General features: G+C 39.0%; 1 protein-coding gene and 1 pseudogene across 2 annotated transcripts in view; one reads left to right on the top strand and one right to left on the bottom strand.

Moving 5' to 3' along the window:
• The window catches only part of RNF220 (ring finger protein 220), a 222,399-nt gene that overhangs the window by 20,237 nt on the left and 188,197 nt on the right, over window positions 1-13,965 (top strand). The gene's annotated exons all lie outside the window — the stretch shown is intronic.
• Window positions 6,981-7,354, bottom strand: LOC128626654 (60S ribosomal protein L31-like; annotated as a pseudogene).

The following is a 13,965-nucleotide window of genomic DNA, read 5'->3' as shown; positions in this document are numbered from 1 at the left end:
ATGACATGATTATTTATTTGTCATAAAAATTGATCCGCTGGGTCAGATATGCCCATGACGCCCCTGAGGGTGATGTTTGAACTGAATTATGAATGATGAGCAGGTGATAACCACATAAGGGCTTGGGAGAAGGGCGTCTTCGCACACTTGAGCTGCAGAGAAGGGCTGGGGGCTGAGCTGGAGCGAACTTGGGGAATGGGGCCAGACCTCTGTGGATTTTTTAGGTCTCAAAGAGTTTGGATATTATTCTAGGAAGCCACAGAGTCTTTTAAATAGGAATCGGTATCATGTTGTGATTTATCATTTAAAAAGATTACTCGGGCTGCTGTGTGGATAACAGGTTGAAGTAGGGTAAGTTGGTAAAAGAAGACTGTTGTGCAATAAAAAAACCACTGCAGTAGTCGCAGTGAGCGATGGGGAAGGATAGTGTCTTAGACTTTGTGAAATATCCACAGTACCTTTCCCATAGTAGGTGCTCAATAAATACAAAATAAATAAGTGTAAAAAGCACTAGGTGCCAAAAAAAACACCCCAAACAACAACTCAAAACCGCAACAGAGCAGGTGCTGAACAACAGGGTGTTAAGCCAAGAACACCGACTTTGGAGTTCAGTGGATTGGGCTTTAGTTGAAGTTCTGTCACTCAGAAGCTGTGCTGCTTTGAAGCAGAAAATTTAAACTCTGAGCCCCAGTTTTCTTGTCTGCAAAATGGGAATGAGCTTACTCACCTTTTTGTTTTATTGAAGAAGTTAAATGAGATAATGTATTTATAACATGATGGCTGATCCACAGTAGCCATGCAATAAACAGTGACTATTGTGGTTCACAGGACACGAGATGGTGGTCAGCGAAGCTTCGATGTGCTCACAGCTGTGGAGAGGGAACAGCACTTCAGTGTTCCCTTTGGATGTCGGGAACAGTTTGGACCTTTTCACAGTGGGGATTTTGCCTCCTGAATCTAAACTTTTGCTGACCTTTGAGTAACTGCATTCTTTACTCAAAGAGGAGAAAATATAAGAAATCTTTGAGAAGAGAAAGCTGGGGTTAGAGTATTGTCTCTCAGCTTAGTTCTTCCCTGAGTTTAGGAGGAGGACTCAGCTCTTCTGCCTTCACTTCCAGTCTGAACAGTGAAGACCTTAAATGTCTGCTTCCTTCACACACACAGTAGCTACTCCTTGAAGCAAGTTTCTAGTTTTCTCTGCAAAAGCTCCCTGGAGTACAGGGAGCTCTAGTCTTGTACCTAGTTAAATGCCTCGATTAAGGCTGCAATCATTGCTGTTTGGCTCTTAAATCATTTGACCCTCACCTAGAGTGGCTCAGCCCTCTGGGACCCCAGCAGTGACCATTCTGAATCCATGAGGGTGGAGCTGAAGACAGTTTTGTTTTGTTGTTTTTTTTTTGCTTGGTGTGGAGATAGCTACTTCTTTGAGAGTTAATATATTTTTCTTAACGTTCTCTTACCAAGATATGGGTGTGTGTGAGTGAAGTAGAGAGAATAAAGAGAAAGAGGAAAAAGGCCCAATGGGGCACAGAAGCTATTAGCACAAAGGCCTAACGAGGGACTTGCAGGGGGAAGACAAGGAAGCAATTTTGCCCAGTTTAAATCCCACTTGAACCATGTGGTTTCTGAGTCCTGAACCTTTTGAGGTTCAAGTTGAGTGCACTCTTGACAAAACGTGATTTTCTGGTTCACATCAAAAAGGCTTTTAAAAACTTCGAAGTCTTTTCCTTGGGACATCAAACGGTCCTCAACAAAGCAGGGTGCTGATGAGATGCGTGCAAATGAACAGATTAAATTCTCCTGCGAGGATTAGATTCTCCTTAAGAAGCATGTGAAGTTGGAAACACGGGAGACACAGCCATGCAAAAACATACACACACGCAGGGACCCCCGAGTGCCCTTGTGCCTGTTTACCCGAGTACCTCCTGGGCCTGGAGGCTGACCTTATTTATTATAAGGTTCACACATGAGTACCCAGGGAATTAGAAACTGAAAACAAACTCTTCTGTATTCTCTATCTTGCCTAAGGCAACACTTATGTTCCCCAATAAAAGGTGTAAATTAACTTAGAAAAGATAGATCATTCCTTTGAAAAATCGTCAGTTGTCTTGGTGGCTTAGAGCAGAATTTTGCTTATTGAACCAGCCTGTCTTAAGAGAAATAAGGACTTAAATGTCTGCCACTTTATGGTAAGTGGACTGGCAGACTGTGATTTTGGTGTAGCAAACCAACCAGTGCAGTAGCATTTCTGTTACTGAGAGGGCAGCCGAAGCTAGAGTAGACCGCATAGACACAGCTGTCTATGAAATAGTTTCTGACCTGAGCAGCTAAAATATTAATGATTTGCTTTAAGGTGGAGCAACTCTGACTGAGGCCACTCTCCTGAAGAAACCATAATTAGCAATTAAAATATGTTTTTTAAAAAACTGCTCCAACCAGCAGCTTCTAAATAAATAATTGTCACTGCTGATTGAACTTGTTTTATCTCCCTGTGTTTTTTCTTATCTTCCCCCCATCCCGCATAACTTACAACCCTATAAATGCTCAGTAGCTGTTAATATGATTCTGTCAATACATTTACCATGGTGACTTGGGCTGTATTTGGCGAGCATTTGAAGAAATCAGTCACTGGTTGGAGGGAGGAAAGACAAGCTGTCGATATCCAGGGAGAAATGCTAATAACCCCGGTGACAAATCGTCTTCTGGATTCTCCAAGGGTTAAGAAAAAGCACCTCTTAGACATGGGAGCTCAGGGCTAAGTGGCGATGACTTGTTAGGAAGCAGAGACATTAGCTGTCACAGACCTGCAATGTCCTTCTCATTGTCAGCCCTTCTCAAAGCCACAGATGAGTTTGGGAGAAAACAGGCCTGTATTTGGATTTTGATTCCCTTGCTTTTTAACTGTGTGACCTTAAGCAACAGTTAAAGATTAGAGATTGTCACACCTGGCCTCATAAGGGGGTGGGAAAGGCTTTACTCGAAGACATTATTCACTGCTGTTCAAACTCTTCTGGAAAAGTACACAAATGATAGGAGAAAATAAACTTCTGCCCCCAGCATTATAATGATGTATAGGAAGTATAATATATTTGGGAGTCTTGTATTATCTTAAATTTTTGTGGATTTTGCACTTTGGGTTTAATTTATCAAAATAATGTGTAAATATGCTTATTAGTAAGTGTTCTGATATGATTCATCAGTTCAACACAGATTTATTGAATGTCTACTATGCACCAAGCAGTGAGTAAGATAGGTAGTGTCCAGACTCCCAGTGGGTTTACAGCTACACCAACCAGGAGAACCTATTACTGGATATTTCTCAGGTTCCTTGTGACCCATTTGAGGAGACACCAAATCCCACACCAGAGAATCCCAGGAAGGACCTTTCGTTGGCTATCTGCCATGATTTTAAGTGGGTAGAATGAAGCATCTATACAGAGAGAACATTAGTATTTTGGCATATACCTTTCCATATTCCTTTTTATGTGTAGATGAATAAGTTGACAAATATCTTTATATATGTAGGATCATACTAACATGCCAGCTTGTGACTTTCTTTTTCACTCATTTATTATAGCTAGAGCTCCATGTCAGTAAATACAGATCTGTATCACTCTTAATAAATACTTAGCATTCCGCCGCAGGGATTTATCACATTTTATTTAACCAATCTGTCTAATTGTTTCCAGCTTTTTGGGATTATAAACAACATTACAGAGAACATCTTTGTATGTTCATTTTGGTCAAGTGTCTGATTATTTTCTTAGGCTATATTCCTAAAAGAGAATTGTTGAATAAACAGTATGCATATTTAAAATTTAAGTTTATTGCCATTTTAAGCATATTACCTATTTCTTTATGCTCTTATCAACTAATAGGATTAAAACTTTTTAATCTCTGTTAATTTAATAGGCAAAAATGGTTTTTCGTTTATTTAATATGCATTTCTTCAGTACTGATAAAGTTAAACATTTTTAAATGTTTCTTGAGATTAGTTTATCTTATTTTTTAAATTGCCCATTCATGTCCTTTATCCATGTCTTTTCTCTTGATTTTTTAAAAGATTTTATTTATTAATTTTCAGAGAGAAGGGAAGGAGAAAGAGAGGGAGAGAAACATTTACATGTGAGAGGAACATTGATTAGTTGCCTTTTGTTAGCCCCAAGTCAGGACCTGGCCCACAACCCAGGCGTGTGCCTGGACTTGGAATTGAACTGATGACCTTTTGGTTCATAGGCCAGTACTCAAGCCACTGAGCCACACCAGCCAGGGCTCTTGTTGATTTTAAGAGCTCTTGTTATAAGAAGGTTATTCATCCTTTGTGATATATACAATAATATATATTGTACATTTTTTCCAGCTTATCATTTGTCTTGATAATTTGTCTTTATTTTACATATGTAAATTTTTCATTTTTAATGAGGCAGTTTATTGTTCATTTCATTTCAGATTCTGACTTTTAGCCTGTCATTAGAAAGTTATAAGGCCAATTCTAATCAATCCCTAAAGCTCTTTAAATATGGGGTGGGGCAAAAGTAGCTTTAAAGTGGATCATATGGAAAATAATACAATAATTAATAAGTAATAATACAAGAATAAACCTACTTCATGTACTCACAGCTGTAAACCTACTTTTGCCCTACCCCGTATGCAGTAGTTGTCTCAAAGACATCAGTCCTCAACTTGGAAAAAGTCTGAAATCCTAAGCTCCTATGGATATGCACTCAAAGGGAAGATAAGAGGTATCCGGACCTGAGAGGAAGTCCATAGGGCCCCACAAGAACTGATGAAGTTTACAACCTAATGGAAAGCACAGATAGGCAGTAATTAAAATAAAAATGTGATGAGATGTACTAGGAGAAATGTAGAGGACTCTATGGAAGGTAACAAAGGGGAAACCTAACTGAGTTCAGGGTCCTAGGATACTCATCCTAGAATAGATTTTTCAAGATGAGATTTTAAGACTAAGTAGAAGTTAGCTAGGTTAAGAGTGGGGAAATACATTTCATGGAGGGCAATGACAAATGCAAAGACCTACAGTCTAAAACTGTCAGTTATGCACTAGCCATATGGGGGCTATTTAGATTTAAGTTAATTAAAATTAAATAAGGTTAAGATTGTAGTTCCTCAGTCCTACTGGTTATAGTTCAAATGCCAGCTGTCTACTGGCTACAATTCAAATGTGTGACTTAGTGGCTATTATAGTGAAGCTGAGGTACAGAACTTTTTCAACATTGCAGAAAGTTCTATTGGACAGCGCTGTGGAGAAAGAGTTTGATGTATTCAGGGAACTGAAAAGGGTTCATTCTAGCAGGTGCATAATGTGCAAGGGAAGGGAATGGGAAAAGATGAAGAGGCTATAGCAAAGAGTGGAGGGACTCAGTCAAAGCTGAGGCTGGTACTGGGGCTGATGCTCTAAGCCTATTAGAAGAAGTGGAAGGGAAGCAGGGAAATACATTTATTTTATTATATACAACCCTACAGGTAGATGCTAACTCCATTTTACAGACAATGTAGCTGAGGTTCTGAGAACTTAAGACATTTGACCAACACACAGCTAATTAATAACGGCTGGGATTTAAAGCCAGACCTGTCTGATGCCTCAAATCTGTACTCTTTCCCTGTGTTGCTTCAGTAGAGTACAAAAAGCTCTACTGAATAATCTCTTAGATCAGGGTGGAAGAGATTCTGACTTAGACTCCTTCTCAACTTGGAGGAAGTATTTCTTATGTTGAGGAAGTATTAATCATGGGTGCGGTGCGCTTGGGACCCAGCCTAGAAGTATAAGGGAGAGCTTAGAGGCAGAATTTTCTCTGGAGCCTTAGGACTCCTATTTCCTGAGTCTCAAAGAGAACTCTCTTTCAGCTGCCCTAGAGACCGTGTTAGCTAAATTCAAGGAGGAGCACTGCCCAGGAGCTGACCCTCAGGGACGTGACTGCATTGCCAAGAAGAGCGAGGCCTTGAAGAACCCCACCTGAAACCTGTCAGGGGCACTCATGTTTATCAGACTATATGACTTAATTCACCCCCTGGCCTAGAACCTATTATTGTGACCACTTGCAAGATACTATCTTTGGAAAGAAAGAGTGCCGTCTCCTCTTGTACAGCCGTCCAGGGAAGAGTTAGGACATGCCTGCCTCATCCCTAAGCAGCCACTGAAAATGAGGCTTTTAATTTGCTGTCACAGCTTCAGGCATTTTCTGAACCAGGGAAAGTCATGCCTGGTAAGATGTTAAAGAGAATATTACAGTAAGAACGTGAACTTTAGATTGGCCTGTTTCCTGAGTCCAATATCTAGTATTTTCTAGGGTTAATATGGTACCTTTACAATCTCTTAATACAATCTCATGAATGAATTCACGGGGAAGATAAAATGTATGGTCACGCAGACCGGGAATAATAAAGGATGCAAATCTGAGGATATAAAGAGGTACCTTCAAGGCGATAAATAAAAGGATTAGCCTTGGAGATGAGCAGTAAGTCTAAGAAAACTGGAAGCAGAGAACATTTTAAGAGGATGGAGGGAAAGATGCTAGTGGCATCTATCTTAAAAGTAGGAAGCAAGACACTTTGCAGAGAGCGTTGGAGGAAGGGATGCAGTAACAGTCGGAAACGTAGTATGTGGAGGTTCGTGATGTCTGTTGAATGTAGTGTAGAGCATAATCAAGACAGCATTTCATCATTCATTTATTCATTCCACAAATTTATTGAGTACCTGCTATATGCTATGAACCATTAGGTAATCAGAATTCAATGTAAACAAGACCCAGCTTCTACCTGCAAGCAGCTTACAGTTTGAGGGGGAACATAGATATGTAAACAGCCAAACAGCCAAATATATTACATCGAGGTTAGTCTTTTAAGAGGGATGTGTACATGGTGTCGTTCACAGGAATAGTGTCCAACCTAGAATTAGATCAGGTTTTTTTTGTTTTTGTTTTTGTTTTTTCAGTTTCCTAACTATATTTGAAAATCAATGGTCAGTTCTCATCCACATTAACTGTCTGTAGAGTTTTGGAAAGTGTGAGATTCATAGGTAACCAGCATATACACTTGTTTGGTGAACCTTCATCCTCATTATGTTTTCTGGAAAACCACACAGAATTGGTGTGGGGCATTCCTTATTCTTTTGGCCCAGATGGCTTTGTTGTGTCTGGTGACAATGCTCACTCACATCTGGAGTTTCTATCTTCTTCATGGCAAATTTCCAGATTTCTTTGAGTGCCTCAGGATCATGCTTTTTGAAGCTCACTCCATGCATGCACTTGTCCATGTTGATGGTGTATTCTCCGGTCATTACCTCACTGATGGCAGAACAACCCTTCTTCTTGCCACCCTTCTTTGTAGGAGCCATTCCGCCAGACCCAGGTTGGAAAGCAGGAATCCTTAAATACTGTCTTTGTACCCCTGGCACCCAAGTTATAACTCCAGCCATGATCTTGTCCTCTAAGTTCCACACCGGCATGCACAATCGTCTACCTGATATCTTAAGTTGGATGTCTAAGACATTTCAAGCATAATGTCTTAAAAAAAGAGTCTAAAGGAGAGCTCTTGAGTCTCCTTTCCTCTTTAATAACAAACCCAATTTAAAACAATCTTGCTCTTCACTAGTTTTCCCCATCTCAGGTGATGGCATCACCATTTAGCCAGTTGCTCTGGCCAGAAAGTTAGGAATTGTCCCTGTTTTGTCTCTTACCCTTATACCCAAGTACCCTCGTACTCTACTCTCACACCCCATGGAAGCAAGGCACATCAGATCTGTAATGGTACAAATCACATTGAACTACCCAACAATTTTAAGACCTAGATTTGAAGTTATCAGGATTCAAACCAAGTATCTCTGCTGCTGAGCTTCATACGTATATATCTAGCTGCCTTCTAGACAGTTGCTCTTGAATGTCATGAAGATACTTCCAATGCAATAAGACCAAAACTGAACTTACTGTCCTCTTCCGCCATTCTTCTCCCCCTGTATTGCCTATTTTGATTAATCACACCAACAGTTATTCAAACTAGAAACTTAAGCTCCTTCCATTACCTCACTCCTTATATCTAATCAATTTCAATGGCCTAACAATTCTACTTATTAAATACTTCTATCTGTCCCTTCTTCCTTTTCCCTAGTTCTTGCTCTCAGGATATCTTACCAAACTATACCAATAGTTTCTTAACATTCTCTGGTCTTTTCTCTCTTTCAACTCATTCCATACCCTGCTGATAAGGGTCTCTCTAACAAGCAAACCTGCTCATGTCATTCACCTACCTAGTACTCCTCATTCCTACCACAAATATCCAAGACTCTTCAAGCCTCCCTTTCCAGCCTCTCTTTTCTCACCATTCTCCTTCTCTTAACGTTTGTCTTAACCATACTAAGTTAACTGCCATTTCCTTCATGATTCTCTGTTCTCTCATACTTCTGTGAATTTTGGACATACTGTTTTACTCTGACATTTTCCTGTCAGAATAATTCCGATCATACTTATGTTTCAATTCACATGTATCTCCTATGTGGAACCTTATCTGATTTTTTGTCTTCAATAAAAATAGCTTTTCACTTATAAATGCATCTAGCAGTATGCAGCTGTTAACACTTTTTTGTTTTTTCCCCAATTACATTAATTTTTTCTTTTACTTTATAGAATATGACATAAAAAGTCACACAGAACATATTATATAGTTAAACAAATAATTATATGGTGAACACTCATGAAATCACACCCAGCTCAAGAAGCTGGACATTTCCAGCATCCTAAAGCCCCTGTGTGCTTCTCCTTTATCACAACCCATGCTTTGCTTATTTGGATAATCACCATCTTGACTTTTTCTTTATAATTTTATTACCTAAGTAACATCCCTAAATAATATAGTTTAGTATAGCATTTTTTGATACTTATGTGGGTAAATTTGTGGTTTTTATACTGCTTGTGTCGTTTCTTCTGTTCATTACTAACTTTGTGGGATTCATCCTTAGTATTGCTTACAGCTAGCGTTCATTCATTTTTATTGCTGTGCAATAGTCCATTGTATGAACATACCCTGATTCGTATATTCATTCTAGTGGTGATACGTATTTGGGTTATTTCTAATTTGGGGTTCTTTTGGAAAATGCTACCATAAACATTTTTGATATGTATCCTGCTATACAGGGAACACATCTCTTTAGGATAGAGAACGAGGAGTAGAATTGCCAGGCCTTAGGGTTAGTGTCTCTTCAACTTTACTGGTTAACATCTGCTTTCCAAAAAGCTTTCTGCTGATTTGTTCTACTGCTCCACATTCTTAACAAGTACTTGATATTATGAGATCTTTTGATTTTTGCCAGCTTTGTGGGTATATAATGATTTCTCAGTGTGGTTCTTATATTTCCCTGGTTACTGATAAAGTAGAGCACCTTTCCATATATTTATTGGTCATTTAAATTTTCTCTTTTGTGAAGTATCTGTTCAGGCTTTTGTTCATTTTTCTATTGGGTTGTCTATTCCCTGATTTTTTTTTCTATTCTCCTAAGAAGGAGAAGCTTAGTATTTCTCCTTCTATTCAACCATTGTTCTTATGAATAAACATCTCCTATAAATATATCCTATATATTCTAATTGATATCCTTATTTCTAAATTCAAACTCTTTTTATTTCATCCTCTTCACAGCTGCCAGAGTTCTGGTCCCAAGACAAACCCTGTTCTTGTATATTCTTATGCCCAGAACCCTTCAGTGCTCCCCGTGGCCTCCTGAACAACACAGCATGTAAGGCCCTCCATCATCTGCCCTATGCCTGACAAGTCTCTGCTCTTGCTCAACCCTCTCTACCCACGCCTCCCCCTTAATTTACTGTAAACTCCACCTCTGCCAAACTGCTTGCAATTCCTTTAAACACATAAAATTGTTTTACACTTTGCCAGAGTTGCCCTTTTTCTTCCCTTTGCCTTCAATTTGGAGACTACCTACTGATCTTTTTAAAAACTCAATTCAAAGGTTACTTCCTCTAGAGAACCTTTCCAACTCTCCTCATTAACCTATCCATCTTTTGTCCTTCTACTGAATACACTATGTATTATTATTTCTAGCAGGGCACCTGTTTACTCTTGCATGTACGTAAGCCCTCCAAAGGTTTGGGAAGCCTCTTGAAGGCAGGGAAATTATTTATTTGTTTATTTAATTTTTATTCTCAGGGCCTAGCACAGTGTCTGGCACAGAGCAGGCAGTGGTAAATAGTAGAATTGTTGTTAATATTATTATTATATGTGTGATAGATGCCCATCTGTTTTCTTTATTAGATTGTGAATTCATTGAGGGCCAGCCTAGCACTTGGGTGGCATTCAATGACATTTGTCTAAAGAATGAATATCTTCTAAATACAACAATGGCTTCAAAGTGGTATTTAGAGTAGGAATATAAAAACCATGAGTATTAAATTTTCAGAGAAACAATGCTGATTTACATCCATTTCATGAGGATGAAATTTTAGGCTCAAACTAATTCAAAGTAAATTTTATAAGAAGAAATGTAAAATTTTATGCTTTGGGTTAAAAATTAAGCTGTAAAAGTTAAACTGGGAAAAGCCTAACTTGACAGTTCATATGGAAAGGGAGCTCAGATAGGTTATATGATATGTCCTTCATCTAAAAAAATTAAACTTTTGCAGTGGACTGTAATTCGTATGTGAGTGTGACTGGAAAGATGAACGCGTGAGAAACACAGTTCTAGATCATCCTTTGGTTAGCACTGATGTCTAGTGTCTGAAAGCTCATCCCTGTTACAGTGAAACCTTGTAGATGGCCCAACTAAGACTTTCTTTGCTCAGAAAGAATGCCTGTTCCTTGGAGTAACCATTTTTAACTGTTTTCAATGCAACATATTGGATGAAGTTCACGTGCATGGCACTCTGTCATAGATAAACTTACAGTGATGTAATTACTGGTCGACAAGCTCTGCCTCCACCTTTTTTTCCCTCTGTCAAGAAAGCCTCTCTTGATGGAAGTGAGCAATGATGACGTTATTATAGTGATAACCTGGATCTGCTCCTAGTTGTATTTTCTAAAAAGTCAATCAATTCTCTAAACTTCAAAACCTTAATTATTAATGGTAAGCAATTACTATATTCCTCATGAGTGACATCTTGGTTGAGAACCAAGATGTGTACAGTGGTATATTTTAGTTGTAGAAGGAAGAGAAGATTTTGGAGTCGCACCAATTGTAATTCATATGCCGTTTAGTCACTGCCAACGATCCTGAGCTAGTTGCTTAATATCTCAGACTTTCATCTGAAAAGTGGGCTCCTTTATAAGTTACTGTCAGAACTATAATGAATTATGTAAAACACTCAGCAAAGTGCCTGTCTCCTAAATAGATTTCAAATATGTATGCTTATCTCTTCCCAGCCCCCATCTCACCCAGCCATGTCCCTGTTTTAAGCCACTAGTACCTATGTTCCGGATGACAGCAACAGCCTTCTAATTAGTCTTTTGCTCCCAATCTTGCTTGCCCTGTTTTTTTCAGACTGAAAGATATTCTGAAAAGCACACTTGAACCATTAACAAGTAGGTCCCTGGTATGGAGACAGATATGTAGCCACCATTCATGAGTGCCTGTCATATGACAGGCTGCTCTGGCAGCATTTGATTCAGTCTCATTTAATCCTCACAATAAGCCTGCGGAGTAGGTATCATCATTTACCTTTTAAAAACTGGTCGTTGGAGAGATTGAGTGATTGGCCCACAACCATTCTTCTAGAATCAAGGAACTTGCATGTGTGCAGGTTGACATAGTTCCAAAGACAATGCTCTGTTCCTGCTTCAGACTGTCTCTACCTCAGGTTATCAACTACTGGTGCAGTTAAGCATCTTAATCCTGTTATAGCTGTGTGTGTGCTAATTCTGGGTTTACTGTGCAGTCTCTTAGGAATTTGACTTTGCATGTCACTGGCTGTAGGGAGATGATGGTGGATGCAAATATCTGGCCATATATTAATAAACTGATGCTCTAGTTCTATGCTTAAGTTTTTATGACATAGTGGACATGTATGATCTTCCCTGGGTTTCCTTAATCCTGAAAGGGTTGAGTTTCAGGATCAGCAAAGCTGAGGGCCAGATTCTGGACTATGGTACATTCGCCAAAGGAAATACCACATGGTGTGTCTTCTGGCAGCCAGCCTGCTGCTCCAAGCTACAACTTTCTGATGCCTACAATAACCTTGATGATTTTGATGAAAAATCTCTTATAGGGTTCAAAACTTGACTGCTTTTATAGGCTTTCGGATAATAACAAAGAGGAAGACTTCGTCTACACTGAGTTTCCTGAGACTTAGGCTAGCCTTTGTGAATGGCTGCTCATTTCTTAATGTTTTCTTTTTTTAAAACTTAATCTTTATTGTATTTTTCCCATTACCATTTAGTCCCCTTATAATACCCTTCCCCATCAATCCCCACTCTGTTGTCCTTGTCCATGAGTCCTTTTTCCTTTTTGCTCAATCCCTCTAGGCTCCCCACAGCCATCATCCTGCCCTCCATCTATAAGTCAGTCCCCATTTTCCTTGTTAGTTCAGTTTGTTCATTACATTCCACATATGAGTGAAATCATATGGTACTTGTCTTTTTCTGACTGGCTTATTTCACTTAGCATAATGTTCTCCAGGTGCATCCATACCATTGCCGAGGGTAAAGTTTTCTTTTTTATTGCATTGTGTAAATTGGAATTCCGTAGTTGTTCTATCCACTTATCTACCGATGGACACTTGGGCTGCTTCCCTGAATGTTTTCTCACACATTCAATCAACAAATATAGTTTCGAGCTCTATAACAAAGGAGAATACAAAAAAATTAAGTATTTTAAGATACTTAAAGTGTAATTGAGATCATTAGACATGGAAAAAGAAATGACCAACAATTAAAAGTACCAGATCACAGTACTTTCACATAATAAGCATTCTGTGGATCAGATGGGTTTGAAGCAACTGATATGATGTGTGACTGGAGCTTATGGAGGAACTCAGTAAATATGTGTTGAATGATTATTGAATGTTGACCTCCCAGATACCACTCTTGCGTTGACAGCTTCCACTCCTTATCTCTAGTTTTGACCTTCCTGAGAAGCTGCAGATTTGTGGTACCCAGCTTCTCACTGGACAGCTCCATCTCAATGAATATACCATCAGCATCTCAATTACAGCATACCAAAATTGATTTTATTAACTTTTCATTTTTGGAGAGGCAATATAACCTCAAGGTTAAGAGCATGGAGTCTGGGATATTGGCTTGAATCGCAGCTCCCATACCTAATGGCTCAATGACCTTGGGGGAAAGTCTCTAACTCTTCTTTCCTTGTGTGAGGGAATATAAGATTCTTAGGATTTGATAAGATTTCACATGTATTGCACATAGTCAGTAATCATTAAATATTATTGTCATAAATTTCCCCAAACTGCCTATTTTCCTTATATGGTAATGATACCATTATCCTTTCCAATCCTCTCCTTTGCCCCATCTCATCTAATTAGTTACCAAAAACTGCATGTTCTACCTTTTATTATCTTTCAAATTATGAGTCATTCAAAATACACGTACACGGCATCTGCTGAATGCCAAACATATTGCTAGGCATGGGAGACACAGAGATGGATACTTCCTCCTCTCTGTGGTGTGGAGACAGAAACATACATAGTTGCCGCCCTCGGATGATCCACGTAATGGAAATGCACAAAGTGTGCTCAAAAGAGCCTGGAATACAGGAACAAGTATAAAGGTCATGTGGACAAAAACTGGGGCGGGAATGGAAATGGGAGGGAAGTGGGGAGGGCTGGCAGGGAGGACTGGGTTGTGAGTAAAAGACAGAAAACTTTACTTGAACAACAATTAAAATAAAATTAAATTTTTAAAAAAGAGCCTGGAAGAGAGACATCCATTCCTCCTTTCAAAACCAATGCTCTCACTTAAACCTGCATTATATCTTACTGTAGTTGTTTCAGGAGTTTT

The sequence above is a fragment of the Artibeus jamaicensis genome, unplaced genomic scaffold, assembly GCF_021234435.1.
Source record: "Artibeus jamaicensis isolate MK-2021 breed Jamaican fruit bat unplaced genomic scaffold, CSHL_Jam_final scaffold_847, whole genome shotgun sequence".
NCBI classification, from domain to species: Eukaryota; Metazoa; Chordata; class Mammalia; order Chiroptera; family Phyllostomidae; genus Artibeus; species Artibeus jamaicensis.
The sequence above is the reverse complement of the archived record's forward strand: the minus strand, read 5'-3'. Positions and strand labels throughout refer to the sequence as shown.